The 17437-nt window shown below is 38.9% G+C and overlaps 1 protein-coding gene across 1 annotated transcript in view; it reads right to left on the reverse strand.

Annotated features, from left to right (window-relative positions):
* The window catches only part of RNF180 (ring finger protein 180), a 246243-nt gene that overhangs the window by 190663 nt on the left and 38143 nt on the right, over positions 1 to 17437 (reverse strand). The window lies entirely within an intron of this gene.

Raw genomic sequence — 17437 nt, forward strand, 5'->3', positions numbered from 1 at the left:
AAAGGAGTAATAATTGCTTCCTGAAAAAGTATGGAAGACTCCAAGAAAACAACTGTTCTCTTAATTGTACCTTAAGAGGTGATCATCATTTTAAAAGAATGCCTTAGGTTCAGGAGTAAAACCACAAGAAACAGCTAAGAGTGAAAAGTGTTAGGGGTACAATAAACAGTTCAACTTGACTGAAACATAGTATACATGTATAGAAACTTTGGGATACAAGCAAAGGAATGGATTGGCAACCTAGATATTAATTATTCAGTAGGCAATTATAGTCAAAGAGGTTTGGGAACATAATAGTAAAAGAAACAAATGGAGCTGCAGACATAGTAATACATATGGAAAAGTAAGAAAGGATAGCTGGAAGGCTACTGCAAAGTCCAAACGAGAGGTATATTATATACTGCTTTAATAAACCACCCTGGGAGTAACAAGAGCAAGAAGTAAAATTCCGAAGGTACATGGGTGGAAGCAAAGGAAACTCATAAGGACAGTAAGTCTTTCCATAGGTACTGGAGTGATGATGCTCTGCACAACTCCTTAGTTATAGAAAAAACAACTACTTGTAAGTAAGATGTCAAGCCCTGGTGGGTTTCCTTCCTCCTTACTGCTCAGGATCAAGAAGCCTTACTCAACTTATCACTAAGAACCAGTCAAAGGCTATATAGTCCTCAGTTATGTCCTCTACTCCGTGTGTGTTCTCACCATTTGTCACCAAAATCTTGGGGTAGTGCAACCTTGTTGAATTCTTCTAGGGCCTGTTGGTGCTCTCCCACAACAGAGTCCCTAGGATGGACCACCAGTGCCCTTGATGCTTGAATCTGCGGTCTTAGACTTCATGACACATCATCATGGAAGATTATCCAAACCACAAGAATATTAAAAATTACTGAAGCTTTAAATTTTGCGAGATAGCAAAAGAGACACAGATGTGTAGAGCGGACTTTTGGACTCAGAGGGAGAGGGAGAGGGTGGGATGATTTGGGAGAATAGCATTGAAACATGTATACTATCATGTAAGAATCGAATCGCCAGTCTATGTCCGATGCAGGATACAGCATGCTTGGGGCTGGTGCACGGGGATGACCCAGAGAGATGTTATGGGGAGGGAGGTGGGAGGGGGGTTCATGTTTGGGAACGCATGTACACCCGTGGTGGATTCATGTCAATGTATGGCAAAACCAATACAGTTTTGTAAAGTAAAATAAAGTTAAAAAAAATGAATAAAAAAAATAAAAAAATATCTCTGCATATCACTAAGGACTTTTGTCTCAACTGAGAATCTTTGTTTGCTCAGTCATGTCTGACTCTTTGCGACCCTGTGGACTGTAGCCCACCAGGCTCTTCCGTCCATGGGATTCTCCAAGCAAGAGTACTGGAGTGGGTTGCCACTGCCTTCTCCAGGGGATCTTCCCGACCCAGGGATCAAACCCAGGTCTCCCGCATTGCAGGCAGACGCTTTAACCTCTGAGCCACCAGGGAAGCCCTGCTAAATTATCCATGTAACCCTATATTTGCTAAAATCTAACCTGCCAATATATTCTAGACAGTCACGTTTGCCATATTTTTTTTTCATTTTTTAAGCTTCTTGACCATTTAATGCCTCAAAACTTACAATACAATGATATAATGATAACAACATCTAATATCTGGGTGTTTATTATGTAAAATACATATGCCCAACATTTCGCAAACATTTCTTAATCTTGCAAAATGTTACAAGGAATTTATTTACATGCTTTTTTTTTTTTTTTCTTTTTGACTGAACCACACGGCATGCAGGATTTTAGTTCCCTGATCAGGAATCCAACTTGCACCCCTTGCATTGGAAGACTCAACCACTGTACCACTAGGGAAGTCCTAGGGATAGATTTTCAAATCTGTTTACTATTATTATTATTATTTTAGATGAGGAAACCAAGGCCCAAAGAAGGTAAGTATTTCACCTAAGTGATTATTCAGCCAGTACCATAGAGAGACTGCTTGTAAGTCCATGGTTTTAAACAACTTACACTTCTATTTCCTATCACATATATGCATTCCATAGCAAAATAGAATCATGAAAAAAAATGAAATACAGTAGATGGAACATACCTTCTTAAGGCTCAAGGCTTGGTTTTGTATCCTAGCTCCCACACCTACTAACTGAATGATCTTGGACAAGGTATGTACCATTCATTTATAAAACAGTAATATTAAGGAAACTACCTCAACAGTTGGCATGAAAATTAAGTGATTAGTACAGTATATTTTAAGGGCCTGGAGCAGGACTTGGCACATAGCTAGTGCTACGGAAGTGTTTATTGTTTTGTTGCTACTGTTGTTTACTATTATCATTAATATCATTCTTTGACTCAAAAGTAAGACTACATTACTATGAACAAAGCGAGTGGATGTGATGCAATTCCAGTTGAGCTGTTTCAAATCCTAAAGATGGTGCTGTTAAAGTGCTGCACTCAATATGCTAGCAAATTTGGAAAACTCAGCAGTAGCCACAGGACTGCAAAACGTCGGTTTTCATTCCAATTCCAAAGAAAGGCAATGCCAAAGAATGTTCAAACTACCGTACAACTGCACTCATTTCACATGCTAGCAAAGTAATGCTCCAAATCCTTCAAGCCAGGCTTCAATAGTATGTGAATGGAGAAATTCCAGATGTTCAAACTGGATTCAGAAAAAGCAGAGGACCAGAGATCAAATTGCCAACATCTGCTGGATAATAAAGAAAGCATGGGAATTCCAATTCCAGAAAAACCTCTACTTCTGTTTGATTACACTAAAGCCTTTGACTGTGTGGATCACAAGAAACTTTGGAAAAGTCTAAAAGACAGGAATATCAGACCACCTTACATGCCTCCTGAGAAACCTGTATGCAGGTCAAGAAGCTACAGTGAGGACCAGTGGACGAGGAACAACAGACGAGTTCAAAACTGGGAAAGGAGAACATCAAGGTTGTATACTGTCATCCCGTTTGTTTAGCTTATATGCAGAGTACATCATGCAACATGTTGGGCTGGATGAAGCATAAGCCGGAATCAAGACTGCTGGGAGAAATATTAACAATCTCAGATATGTAGATGATACCACTCTAATGGCAGAAAGTGAAGAGGAACTAAAGAGCCTCTTGATGAAAGTGAAAGAGGAGAATGAAAAACCTGGCTTAAAACTCAACATTCAGAAAACTGAGATTATAGCATCTGGTCCCAGCACTTCATGGCAAAGAGATGGGGAAAACTGAAACAGTGGTGGACTTTATTTTCTTGGGCTCCAAAATCACTGCAGACAGTGACTACAGCCATGAAATTAAAAGACACTTCCTCCTTGGAAGAAAAGCTGTGACAAACCTAGATAGTGTATTAAAAAGCAGAGACATCACTTTTCCGAATAAAGGTCCATATAGTGAAACCTATGGTTTTTCCAGTCAGGTAAGGATGTGAGAGCTGGACCATAAAGAAGGTTGAGTGCCAAAGAATTGATGCTTTCCAACTATGGTTCTGGAGAAGACTCTTGAGAGTCCCTTGAACAGCAAGGAGATCAAACCAGTTAATCCTAAAGGAAATCAACCCTGAATGTTCACTGAAAGAACTGATGTTGAACCTGAAGCTCCAATACTTTGGTCACCTGATGCAAAGAGCCAACTCTTTGGAAAAGATCTTGATGCTGGGAAAGATTGAGGGCAGGGGGAGAAGAGGGCAAAGGAGAATGAGATGGTCGGATGGCATCACCGAATTAATATGCTAGCAAATTTGGAAAACATGAATTTGGAAATTCATGTTTTGGAAATTTGGAAATATGAATTTGAACAAACTCCAGGAGCTAGTGAAGGACAGGGAAGCCTGGCGTGCTGCAGTCCATGAAGAGTCAGATACGACTTAGCGACTAAACGATGACTACTACCTGTGAAGTCAATCCTTCAAATGTGACATACCATTTACTAGTATTCTTTCATCAATATTGATCTTTTGACTTTTGAAAGATGTATTATAGTAACATCAAGGAGAGAATGATCTAAGCTTTAATTCCAGTTCACTTTGGCATATGCATCTAAGAGTTACCAAATATTGGAATTAACTAGGGAACTTTCAAAAATTATCTGGGGCCCGTCCCAGACTTATGGCACTAGAATCTCTAGTGGAACTGTACAAAGCACCCCTGGTGGTTCTGAAGCATTTGACACACAAATGAGCACTTGAGAACCATGGCACTACATAATTCTTTAAGGTGTAGAGAAAACCAACCCAGAGGGATTAAAATCTCCATTTCTTCCCTAAATAAGTTCCCAAGCCTGCTGGAAGAGCAGAATTCAGCAATTCACTTCTGAGGAGACAGAAACTCTTTATCATAACATACACTCTTTTCCAAACAATTGATTAGTTTCTTTAAACTAAGTTTAAGCTAACTTCTTTCTTTAAGCTAACTCAAAGGTGTAGCTCCAATAGTTAGCATAATGATGTAACCTATACATTACCTATGTAACTAATGAGTTCACCGAAAGAGAACTTACTCTTCGTTGTCAAACTCAGTAAGTCTGAGGTATCTTGTTATTGGAGTTGTTCAGTCGCTCAGCTGTGTATGATTCTGGGACCCCATGGACTGCAGCATGCTAGGTTTTCCTGTCCTTCACCATCTCCCAGAGAGCTTGCTCAAACTCATGTCCACTGATGCCACCCAACCATCTCATCCTCTTCACCCCCTTCTCCTCCTGCCCTCAATCTTTCCCAGCATCAGGGCCTTTTCCAGTGAGTCAGCTCTTCACATCAGGTGGCCAAAGTATTGGAGCTTCAGCTTCAGCATCGGTCCTTCCAATGACAGATATTCAATATTCAATCAATATTCAGCGTTTATTTCCTTTAGCATCTATTATGGAATCTATTTATCATTTAATTTACATGAGAAAAAAAATTAAGAGTGTCTTTCTTTCATTCAGCACTTAAAGAAAGTGTTAGTTGCTCAGTCACGTCCAACTTTTTGTGACCCCATGGACTGTAGCCCACCAGGCTCTTTTGGCTATGGGATTCTCCAGGAAGGAATACCAGAGTGAGTTGCCATTTTCTCCTCCAGGGGATCTTCCCAACCCAGGAATCGACCTAGGTCTCCTGCATTGCAAGCGGATTCTTCACAGTCCGAGACATCAGGGAAGCCCTCATATAGCGCTCGCTCTGCTGCTGCTAAGTCGCTTAGTCGTGTCCGACCCTGTGAGACCCCACAGATGGCGGCCCACCAGGCTCCTCTGTCCCTGGGATTCTCCAAGCAAGAATACTGGAGTGAGTTGCCATTTCTTTCTCCAATGCATACATACATGCTAAGGCACCTCAGTAGTGTCTGACTCTGTGCAACCCCATGGACAGCAGCCCACCAGGCTCCTCTGTCCACGGGATTCTCTAGGCAAGAAGACTGGAGTGGGTTGCCATTCCCTTCTCCAAATACAGCACTTAGCTGACTTAAAATAAAAAAGAAACATTAGGAAAACTGGGCTTTTAGGGTACACAGTTCATTATTAGGCACAAAAACTGACATGGGCACTATAAATGAAAGCTGTCATTTTTAACATTAATACACTTGTGGTCTGTGACTGTTATTTCTATAAAATGAAATGAGCCCTAATAGATCTCGGTATAGCCTTGTGCTACTTGGAAGTTATTTATGCACCAAGAAGATGTGGTTTCTTGTTCAATGTTCCTTTATTCAGAGTCCGGGCTCCAGGCAACATTGTTAGGGGGTCAATATCATCTTCAGTGTAACATTTTCTACCCAAGCAGCCCTTTGCCCTCAAGTTGTTTTCTCTCTCCTGAGCTCACTGCTGCTGCTGCTGCTAAGTCACTTCAGTTGTGTCTGACTCTGTGCGACCCCATAGACGGCAGCCCACCAGGCTCCCCAGTCCCTGGGATTCTCCAGGCAAGAGTACTGGAGTGGGATGCCATTGCCTTCTCCATCTGAGCTCACTAACCCTTTTCAAACAATGCCTTCTACCTCGTACCTTTTCTGATCACGCTCCCTACTCAGGTCTTTCCAAATAATGCTCAGTCATGTCCAACTCTTTGCAACCCCACGGACTGTAGTCTGCCAGTTTCCTCTGTCTATGGAATTGTCCAGGCAATAATACTGGAGTTGGCTGTTGCTGCATCCTCCAGAGGATCTTCCAACCCAGGGATCAAATCTGTGTCATCTCTTGCATCTACTGAATTGGCAGGCAGATTCTTTACCATGACGGCCACCTGGGAAATCTAACTGCCCTTTACTCCTTAGGAAGGGGTTTCCCAGGTGGCTCAGCAGGTAAAGAATCTGCCTGCCAATGCAAGAGTATTGTGTTCGATCCTGGGTCAAGAAGATCCCCTGAGAAGGAAATGGCAATCCCCTCCAGTATTCTTGCCTGGAAAATCCCCATGGACAGAGGAACCTGGTGGGTGACAGTCCATGGGGTCACAAAGAGTTGGACACTAAAGAGTTGTATTTAGGAACCTTGCTCAACTAGTCTAATCATTTCTGTCAAATTATTATGCTAATATCTAATACAGAATTATTATGACTTCAGAACAAATATTCATTTTCAGAACTCCAAGAAAAACTATAGAAGTAAATAATGTAGAAATTCCAGGGAAAAAGCTCTCCCAAGGTTGACCTGACCCATAAGTTCCAGTAAAACCATCTCTGATAGGCAAAACAATCCCTCCTCCTCCAAAAATACCCACATCTTAATCCTGGAAACCGGGAATATGTTACATTTAAATGGCAAGGGAAAGACTACAGAAGGAATTGCTAATTCAGTTCAGTTCAGTTCAGTCATTCAGTCGTGTCTGACTCTTTGTGACCCCATGAACTAGAGCACACCAGCCTCCCTGTTCATCACCAACTCTCGGAGTTCACTCAAACTCATGTCCATCGAGTCGGTGATGCCATACAACCATCTCATCCTCTGTCGTCCCCTTCTCCTCCTGCCCCCAAATCCCTCTCAGCATCAGAGTCTTTGCCAGTGAGTCAACTCTTCGCATGACGTGGCCAAAGTATTAGAGTTTCAGCTTTAGCATCAGTCCTTCCAAAGAACACCCAGGACTGATCTCCTTTAGAATGGACTGGTTGGATCTCCTTGCAGTCCAAGGGACTCTCAAGAGTCTTTTCCAACACCACAGCTCAAAAGCATCAATTCTTTGGCACAATTGATAATTAGCTGACCTTAAAATAAGGAAATTATACTGGATTAAGTAGGCTGGGCCCAATGTAAACACAAGTGCTTGTTAAATAGGAAGAAGAAAGACAGAAGAGTCAGAACCAGAGAGAGAACATATAAGAAAGACTTGACTAGCCATCACTGGAGTTGTAGTTGGAAGGTGGCCATGAGCCAACTAAAGCAGACAGAGTCTAGACCCAGAATGTGGCAAGAATAAAAGGCAGGAATGTGAATTGTCCCCAAGACCTCTGGAATGGAATACATCCCTGACAAACCTTGATTTTAGCCCAGTGAGACGCATTTCAAACTTCTGATCTCCAAAACTGTAATATATTTGTATTGTAGTAAGCAACTAAATATATGGTATTTATAACATACCAGCAAAATAGACAGAGGGAGCTAGCATCTTAATTTCCTTAAAATACCTGCTTGGTATTTTCCGTACAGGATTATGTTGCTGCTTTATAAAAGCTGTTCATTTGTATTTGCTTGTGATTAGAAAATCAAAATAGATACTCAATTCTTATGACTGGAGAACGGAGAAGGCAATGGCACCCCACCCCAGTACTCTTGCCTGGAAAATCCCACGGAGGAGCCTGATAGGCTGCAGTCCATGGGGTTGCTAGGAGTCGGACACGACTGAGTGACCTTTCACTTTCATGCACTGGAGAAGGAAATGGCAACCCACTCCAGTGCTCTTGCCTGGAGAATCCCAGGGATGGGAGAGCCTGGTGGGCTGCCATCTCTGGGGTCGCACAGAGTCGGACACGACTGAAGCGACTTAGCAGCAGCAGCAGCATGACTGGAGAAAAAAAGGAGGGGGAAGGTCTAATGACTAGAAATAATTTAACATACACACACACTGTAAAAATATCTTTATATGTTAGACTGGACAAAAAGAGTACAATTAGTAAAAAGGAGCACTGGCTTGTGTGGCTTTGTTCCCAGTACTCTTTTATTCAAGCATGGGAGCAGATGGCTTACTGAACTAAGGTAAGAAAACTATTAAACATCGAAGTATGATTGGTTCACTGTGATTTACTGGCTTGCATCATTTAACGCCCCTCTGCCAGTACCCTACTCCAGATGTGCTAAGTCACTTCAGTCATATACAACTCTGTGACCCCTGGGTTGCAGCCCACCAGGCTCCTCTGTCCATGAGATTTTCCAGGCAAGAATACTGGAGTGGGTTGCCATTTTCTTCTCCAGGGGATCTTCCTGACCCAGGGATCAAATCTGGGGCCTCCCACATTGCAGACAGACTCTTTACAATATGAACAACCAGGAAAGCACAACACTTCCCATTGATTTTATCCTGATTTAAGGGGTCATACCCATTTCCAGAAAACTGCACATGCCACCCGAAACTCATAGACAGAACAGGTGGATTATCTATAGCTCCTTCAAAATAACTTATCCCAAGCGTTACCCCAGAGTAGCTGCTTTATTTCCTCTAACAAATATACAATACTTCTGAAAAGCAGCTGTGTTAAAGCACTAACAGATTCCTGCCTGATGGCAACAAGAGAAAGCCTTACCATGATCTGCAAACTCCTTCTCACAAAGCACACATTCTCTTATTTTTAATATGTCAAAAAATTAAAGATGTACCATTCCATATTCTACCCCAGTAAATGAGATTCTTTGATGGAAAGAATTTTAAGTTTTGTTGCAAGAGGAAATTTGGCGCCCTCTTGTGTTGAAAAATATGACCAATGTCACCTTTACAAACTCCAGTGAGGGTCATTTTAAAAGCATAGAATTTTATCTTTGTAGCAATTTTCTTCTTGAAACCAAAATAAAATGTAATATGATTTTATGAATAAGCCACGGGGCAGAGCAAAGATGAAATTATTGAAGTAACAAATAATGTAATAAAAACTTGAATAACAAAAACAACAAAAAATAAAAGCATAGAATTTTAAAGCTGAAAGAGCATATCCTAGTGCAACACAGATATATAATTATTTTTTAGTGGAAAGTTTTTGTAGTGGATTATTAAATATTCAACTTTATTCTAACGGAGCATTATAAATGATAAAAGCATTATCAACAAATGAACCTCTTAGGTAAAAATGTACTTTCCTATGTTATGTGTTGAAGCCTCTAGCTTTACAAGGAGAACAAAGGTAAATAAGATTTTGCAACAGAAATAGTGAATTAAAAGGGTATAAAAAAAAAGGGCATGGCATTATTAGGGAAGTATAATTTATAATCGATTTTTCAATGTATCATAAAATATTAAAGCATATAAAATGGAATAAAACATCTGTGATAATACCACCCAGCTTCAGAAGAAAAACAGAGTTGGAGCTCCCTCATAGTCCTTGATCACATTCTCCTCTTAGGCGGCCGCTCAGTTGATGTTTGTAAATGTACTTTCCAGTTTTCTACGCTTTGTCTAGCATTGTTATTTTGCTTCTAAAATTAAAAATTAACTTCAAAATATTACTTTGTAAAAGAAAGTTCAAGTGACGGCAATCGCAATTAGTTGTGCAGAGCCAGAGAGAGTATCCCAGCTATTGCCCCATTTCTGGGCACATGGAAGTTGATATTGTGAGGTTCTCATCTGTTAGAAGAGTAGGTGAGACATCTCAGCATCTGACAAGTTTTAAGGAAGTTTGAACAGGACAAGGAGGAATTCATTGCCAGCAAGTGACTATGATTTTTATAATGTGTGAGGGCAGAAATGGAGCAATGAGGTGGGCAGTGAAAACCTTGGTTGATGTAGTAAATGAAATGTGAAGGTTTAGCATATAAACCATGCAGTCATCCCAGTGCACACTAGGCCCAAAGGGCTGAATGCAGGGCCTGGTGCTACTCAACAAACACAGCTAGAGTAAGCTCAGTCAAATGTGATACACTACAGTTTTTGATGTCACTTTGGGACTAGTTTACTGACGATAATGCTTTCTCCCTTCCTTACACAACACTGTTGTTGATCAGTCACTAGGTCATGTCTGACTCTGCAATCGCATGGACTACAGCACACTGTAGTCCACTCTCTGTCTCTGTAGTAGGACACTACTCTGTCCTTCACTATCTCCTGAAGTCTGCCCAAGTTCATGTCCATTGCATCAGTGATGTCATTCAACCATCTCATCCTCTCTTGTTCCCTCCTCCTCCTGCCTTCAATCTTTCCCAGCATCAGGGTCTTTTCCAATGAGTCAGTTCTTTGCATCAGGTGGCCAAAGTATTGGAGCTTCAGCTTCAGCATCAGTCCTTCCAATGAATATTCAGGGTCGATTTCCTTTAGGATTGACAGGTTTAATCTCCTTGCAGTACAAGGGACTCTCAAGATCTCCAGCACCACAATTTGAGAGCAGCAGTTCTTCAGCATGCAGCCTTCTTTATAGCCAACTCTCACAGACCTCAATAGACGTTTTTCCAAAGAAGATACACCCATGGCCAACAGACACATGAAAAGTTGCTCAATGTTGCTAATCATCAGACAAATGCAAATCAAAACCACAATAAAGTTCTACTTCTCATCTGTCAGAATGACTATCATCAAAAAGTTCATAAATAATACAAGTTAGCAAAGACGTAGATTAAAGGGAACCCTCCGAGCAATGCTGCTAAAAATGTATATTGATGCAGTTACCACAAAAAAAAAAGGGTGGAGGTTTCTCAAAAAACTGAAAATAAAACTACTATATGATCCAGTAATCCCATTCCTGGATATAAGAACACTAATTCAAAAAGATACATGCATCCCAACTTCATAGCAGCATATTTACTATAGCCAAGATATGGAAGTAACCTAAGTGTTCATCAGGTTACTTCCATATCTTGACTATCAAGTGTCCATCAATAAGTGAACAGATAAAAAATTGTGGGGTGTGTGTGTGTATACACACACACAAAATGGGATATATTACAGTAAAATCTGTGTCATCTAATTAAAACTGTAGTATTTTCATTTCTGAAGTTTCACAACTGAAGATTTTTATTTCAATAAACCATTAATTTTCTTTTTGAAAAAGAGAACAAATGGGGAATAACTGTTCAATATGTAAATTATTATTATAATTCAGAAGCACAGAATTTTTTTTAAAAGATAACCAAAATATAGTTAGAATATGATATGTGTGTGATTTGAACACGAATCAAGTTATAAAACATTAAGTGGACTCCTTCAAAATCTGTGTAAAAATATCCTTATGTGCAAATTCAAGAAAATGAAACTTAATGCCTTTGTAGAAAAATAATATCTTCTTTATGCAAACCTAAATAAGTAGGTCTCAATATAATTTATTAGCCCTTATTCACCCCAGTGCCTAAATGACACTTTTGTAATAATACAAGTAGTCTTAACTCTCTTAGCCCACTCAGAACAATGTAATATAATCATTCAGTGATTTATTAAAAAGCACAATACTGCTCAATTATTTTATATTCTCATACACAACACTCCACATAAATGTAAAGTAAACTCATTCACAATAGCTTTCTTTTATTTATATTAAATAAGCCCAAGGTTAAGATCTCAACACAGTAGAACAAAATGTTTAAACAAAATTATTTAAAAATATTACACAGCTATACTAGTGGCAGCTTTACAGTTTTCAATCCAGAGGAAGAAATATTTTTCCACAGGATGAAGTTTTAAAATTTCCTCAAAATCCTAATATTTCAGTCTCTTCATGATTATACTAGCCACTTAAACTAGGTTGCTGAATGGGATCTCAAAGAAAATTAGAAAAGAGTTTGAACTGATGAAAAAATATAACATAGAAGTCATGGGATATAGCTAATGCAGAAACTAAGGGGAAATTTATAACAATAAAAGCATAGATGAGATTAAAAAAGGATTTCCAATCAATAACTTAAGTTTCTCCCATAAAAAACAGCTTATTAAAGAAGGGAAAATAAAGTCAAAGCAAGAAGAAAGAAAAAATAAAAATAAGACCAAAAATAAATGACTTTGAAAATAGCAAATAAAAGAGGAAAATAATGGAAATCAAAAGCTGGTTCAAAAGATCAATAAAATTGATAAAACTTTAGCACAATTAAAAGAAAGAGAGAGAGAAAAGACACAAATTGCCATTATCAGGATTGAAAGGGGAATATCATTACAGAATCAACAGACACTAAAAGGACAATAAAGGAATGCTATGAACATTCTATGCATATATTTTCAACAATTTAGATAATTAATTCAGTTCATTTCAGTCACTCAGTTGTGTCCGACTCTTTGCAACCCCATGGACTGTAGCATGCCAGGCCTCTCGGTCCATCACCAACTCCTGGAGTTTACTCAAACATATCTCCAATGAGTCAGTGATGCCATCCAACTATCTCATCCTCTGTCCTCTCCTTCTCCTCCCATTTCAATCTTTCCCAGCATCAGGGTCTTTTCAAATGAGTCAGCTCTTCACATTAGGTGGCCAAAGTACTGGAGCTTCAGCTTCAACACCAGTCCTTCCAATGAATATTCAGGACTGATTTCCTTTAGGATAGACTGGTTCGATCTCCTTGCAGTCCAAGGGACTCTCAAGATTCTTCTCTAACACCACAGTTCAAAAGCATTAATTCTTCAGTGCTCAGCTTTCTTTATAGTCCCAATCTCACATTCATACATGACTACTGGAAAAACCATAGCCTTGACTAGACAGACCTGTGTTGGAAAAGTAATGTCTCTGCTTTTTGATATGCTGTCTAGGTTGGTCTATGCTGTCTAGGAAAGTTATACTTTCCTTCCAAGGAGTAAGCATCTTTTAATTTCATGAGTGCAGTCACCATCTGTAGTGATTTTGGAACCCAAAAAAATAGTCTGCCACTGTTTCCAATTTCCCCCATCTATTTGCCATAAAGTGATGGGACTAGATGCCATGATCTTAGTTTTCTGAATGCTGAGTTCTAAGCCAACTTTTTCACTCTCCTCTTTTAGTTTCATCAAGAGGCTGTTTAGTTCTTCTTCGCTTTCTGCCATAAGGGTGGTATCTTCTGCATATCTGAGGTTATTGATATTTCTCCTGGCAATTTTGTCTCCAGCTTGTGCTTCTTCCAGCCCTGCATTTCTCGTGATGTACTCTGCATAGAAGTCAAATAAGTAGGGTGACAATATACAGCCTTGACACATTTCTTTTCCTATTTGGGACCAGTCTGTCGTTCCATTTCAGCTCTAACTGTTGGTTCCTGACCTACATATAGATTTCTCAAGAGGCAGATCAGGTGGCCTGGGATTTCCATCTTTCAGAATTTTCCAAAGTTTGTTGTGATCCACACAGTCAAAGGCTTTGGCATAGTCAATAAAGCAGAAATAGATGTTTTTCTGGAACTCTCTTATTTTTCTATTAGCCAGTGGATGTTGGCAATTTGATCTCTGTTTCCTCTGCCTTTTGTAAAATGAGCCTGAAAATCTGGAAGTTCACAGTTCACATTCTGTTGAAGCCTGGCTTGGAGAATTTTGAGCATTAGTTTACTAGTGTGTGAGATGAGTGCAATTGTTCAGTAGTCTGAGCATTCTTTGGCATTATCTTTCTTAGGGACTGGAATGAAAACTGATCTTTTCCAGTCCTGTAGCCACTGCATCATTTTCCAAAGCTGTTGACACATTAAGTACACCACTTTCACAGCATTACCTTTTAAGATTTGAAATAGCTCAACTGGAATTCCATCACCTCCACTAGCTTTGTTCATTGATGCTTCCTAAGGCCCACTTGACTTCACATTCCAGGATGTCTGGCTCTAGGTGAGTGATCAGAGCATCCTGATTTTCTGGGTCGTGAAGATCTTTTTTGTACAGTTCTTCTGTATATTCTTGCCACCTCTTCTTAATATCTTCGCTTCTGTTAGGTATATATCATTACTGTCCTTTATTGAGCTCAACATGAAATGTTCCTTTGTATCTCTAATTTTCTTGAAGAGATCTCTAGTCTTTCTTTCCTATTCTAATGTTTTCCTCTATTTCTCTGCACTGATCACTGAGGAAGGCTTTCTTATCTCTCCCTGCTATTCTTTGGAACTCTGCATACAAATGGGTATATCTGTCCTTTTCTCCTTTGCTTTTCGCTTCTCTTCTTTTCACAGCTATTTGTAAGGCCTCCTCAGACAGACATTTTGGTTTTTTGCATATCTCTTTCTTGGGGATGGTCTTGATCCCTGTTCTCCTGTACAGTGTCATGAACCTCTGTCCATAGTTCTACAGGCATTATGCCTATCAGATCTAGTCCCTTAAATCTATTTCTCACTTCTACTGTATAATTTACATAAGAGTTTTGATTTAGGTTATACCTGAATGGTCTAGCGGTCTTCCCTACTTTCTTCAATTTAATTCTGAATTTGGCAATAAGAAGTTCATGATCTGAGCCACAGTCAGCTCCTAGTCTTGTTTTAACTGACAGTATAGAGCTTCTCCATCTTTGGCTGCAAAGGATATAATCAATCTGATTTCAGTGTTGACCATCTGCTGATGTCCATGTGTAGAGTCTTCTCTTGTGTTGTTGGAAGAGGGTGTTTGCTATGACCTGTGTGTTCTTTTGGCAAAATTCTATTAGCCTTTGCCCTCCTTCATTTTGTACTCCAAGGTCAAATTTGATTGTTACTCCAGGTATTTCTTGACTTCCTATTTTGCATTCAAGTCCCCTATGATGAAAAGGACATCTTTTTTGGGTGTTAGTTCTAAAAGGTCTTGTAGGTCTTCATAGAACCGTTCAATTTCAGCTTCTTCGGCATTACTGGTCAGGGCATAGACTTGGTTTACCGTGATATTGAATGGTTTGCCTTGGAAATGAACAGAAATCATTCTGTCGTTTTTGAGACTGCATCCAAGTACTGCATTTTGGACTCTTTTGTTGACTATGATGGCTATTCCATTTCTTCTAAGGGATTCTTACCCACAGTAGTAGATCATGTTGTCCACAGTAGTAGGTCATCTGAGTTGAATTCACCCATTCCAGTCTATTTTAGTTCGCTGATTCCTAAAATGTCAATGTTCACTCTTGCCATCTCTTGTTTGACTACTTCCAATTTGCCTTGATTCATGTACCTAACAATCCAGGTTCCTATGCAATATTGCTCTTTACAGCATAGAACTTTGCCTCCATCACCAGCCACATCCAGAACTGGGTGCTGTTTTTGCTTTGGTTCTGTCTCTTCATTCTTTCTGGAATTATTTCTCCACTGATCTCCAGTAGCATATTGGGTACCTACTAACCTGGGCAGTTCATCTTTCAGTGCCTTATCTTTTTGCCTTTTCATACTGTTCATGGAGTTATCAAGGCAAGAATACAGAATAATTCATTAATTCATAATACTGATAATTCATTGGAAACAACTAACTACCAAAATTACCCAATATGAAATAGATAATCTGAATTGTCCTACAGAGATTAAGGAAACTGAATTCATAGTTAAATTCACCTCCCTTATCCCGCAAAATCTCTAGTCCCAGATAGTTTCATTATCAAATATTTACGAAAGAGTAATATTAATTCTCCACAATATCTTCTACAAAAGAGAAAAGAATAATTTATAAACTCATTTTCTAAAGCCAGAACTATCAAAAAAACAAAGACTGAACAAAAACAGAGTAAACTACAGGATAATATCCTTCATGTAGAGAAGTAAGAAAATAAACAAACTGAAAGACCCCTCAAAAAATACTGGCAAAGAGTATCCAGCAATATATCGAAAGAAAAGTACGACATAACAAAGTATTTACTGTGGGAATGAAAACTGGCTCAATATTTGATAATCACTTAAAATTCACATTAAAAACACATAATCATATCAACTGATACAGAAAAAGCATCTGAAAAAATTCAACATCCATTTTATCCATGATAAAACTTGCAGCAAGCTAGGAATAGAAAAATACATCCTCAACCTGATAAACAGCATCTACCCAAAACCCATATCTAACATAATACTTAATGATGAAAGACTGAATGCTTTCCTCTTAACATCAGGAAAAAGACAAGGATATCTCCTCTCATCACTTCTACTCAACATTGTACTCAATGTTCTAGCTCACTCAATAACACAAGAAAGAAAAAACCAAATTAGAAAGGAAAAAATGCTTTTTTTTGCAGATAAGATCTAGGTAGAAAACCTAGAGAAATATACAGAAACTGTGCTATTCTTGACAGGTGAGATCAGAAAGGTTGTAAGATGTAAGACTATACCAATGCAATGGACAAGAACTTGGGCAAACTTTGGGGAGATGGTAAAGGACAGGAAGGTGAGGTGTGTTGTAGTCCATGGGGTCACAAAGAGTCAGACACAACTGAGCGACTGAACAACAAGATATAAGGTTAACATTATAAGGTTAACATAGAAAACTCAATCTTATTTCTATATATTATTAATGAAACAATTGAAATTAAAGTTTAATAAAGTAATAATATTTAACAACAGTATAAAAATATGAATTCTTAGCGATAAATCTGACAAGAGGTGTCAAAGGCATATACTGTCAACATCACAAGATATAAAGTCAAAACAAAGATCAATTATGTTTCCGTAAACGAGTGATGAGTAAGAGAGTGAAGTCACTCAGTCATGTCCAACTCTTTGCGACCCCATGGACTGTAGCCCACCAGGCTCCTCCATCCATGGGCAACTCTAGGCAAGAACACTGGAGTGGGTTGCCATTTCCTTCTCCAGGGGATCTTCCCAACCCAGAGACTGAACCCGGGTCTCCTGAGTTGTAGGCAGACGCTTTATCATCTGAGCCAAACTAGTGATAGGCAATAATAAAACAATTTTTTAAATTAACAACAACACAAAAAGTAAATAGGTATAAATCTAACAAAGTATGTGTAAGTTCTGAATGCTGAAAATTGAAAAATATTAATTGATGAAAGAAATCAAAGACCTAAGTAAAAGGAGAGACATTTTGTGTTCATAGATGGGAAAAAAACAAGATTTCCCTTCTCCCCAAGTTGGTCTGTTTTTTCTAAAGAAAATAATGGTTGATTCTAAATTTTATACGGAAAGGCAAAGGAGCTAGAATAACAAACAATTCTGAAAAAGAAAAATAAAGTTGAAGGAATCACAGTACCCTATTTTAATGACTTGGTATAAAGCTACAAGAAACAAGAAAAAGGGCTATTGGCAATGGGAGAGACACAAAAATAAACTGAACAGAATAGAGCGCCCAGAAATAGACCCACATATATACAGCCAATTGATTTCCGACAAAGCTGCAGAAGCATTTCAATGGAGAAAGAACAGTGTTTTCAACAAATGGTTCTGGAACATTCAAGTATCTCTATGAAAAACAAGGGACCTCAACCTAAATCTCACACCTTATTAAAAAAAAAACTC

The sequence above is a fragment of the Capricornis sumatraensis genome, chromosome 18 (genome assembly GCF_032405125.1).
Source record: "Capricornis sumatraensis isolate serow.1 chromosome 18, serow.2, whole genome shotgun sequence".
In the NCBI taxonomy this organism is placed as follows: Eukaryota; Metazoa; Chordata; class Mammalia; order Artiodactyla; family Bovidae; genus Capricornis; species Capricornis sumatraensis.